This window comes from Tamandua tetradactyla, chromosome X, assembly GCF_023851605.1.
Source record: "Tamandua tetradactyla isolate mTamTet1 chromosome X, mTamTet1.pri, whole genome shotgun sequence".
Lineage (NCBI taxonomy): Eukaryota > Metazoa > Chordata > Mammalia > Pilosa > Myrmecophagidae > Tamandua > Tamandua tetradactyla.
Genome location: NC_135353.1, coordinates 111,751,080 through 111,751,711, shown reverse-complemented (window position 1 = coordinate 111,751,711; position 632 = coordinate 111,751,080). Strand labels below are relative to the sequence as shown.

The following is a 632-nucleotide window of genomic DNA, read 5'->3' as shown; positions in this document are numbered from 1 at the left end:
TCTCTAAGTACAGTAAACTAAAAGAGATCAACATCAAGACACATTATAATCAAACTGTTGAAAGACAAAGACAAAGTGAGAGTCTTGAAAGCAGCAATGTAAATAAATTATTCATGTACAGGGATTTTTGATAAGATTAACAACAACTTTCTCATGGGAAACCATGAGTCTACAAGGGTGATATAAAGTGCTGAAAGAAGAGAAAAAGTCAAGCAAGAATTATATTTTCTAAAAACTACACCAAAAATTAAAGAAAGTTTTCTTCAGCAGTACATATACAAAAAACTGAAATGATACATGTTAACCTTTTGCATGGCCCCTGTGTAAAGATGACATTCAAATTCATGAAGCATTCCTTATTTTTATGCATGGTTGTTCTGTGTGGTAGTTTGAAGCTGTTATGTACCCCCAGAAAAGGCCATGTTCTCTTAGTTCATTCTTTGGGTGCAGACCTATTGTAGGTGGGACGTTTTGATAAGTTATTTTAATTAAAATATGACCCACATCTCTCTCCTAGGAACAGGGGTAAGGGGATTCAGCCTACCCAATTCACGGTAGGTTTTAAACCTCTTATTGGAGTTCTTTATAAGTGTATAAAAGATAGAGAGACAGAAGCTAACATGAAATTAACA

General features: G+C 34.2%; 1 non-coding gene across 1 annotated transcript; it reads left to right on the top strand.

Moving 5' to 3' along the window:
* The first annotated feature begins 256 nt into the window (after window positions 1–256).
* On the top strand, window positions 257–364 carry LOC143672341 (U6 spliceosomal RNA). Its single transcript, XR_013169796.1, has one exon. It is a non-coding gene; the product is annotated as a U6 spliceosomal RNA (small nuclear RNA).
* The last annotated feature ends 268 nt before the right edge of the window (window positions 365–632 follow it).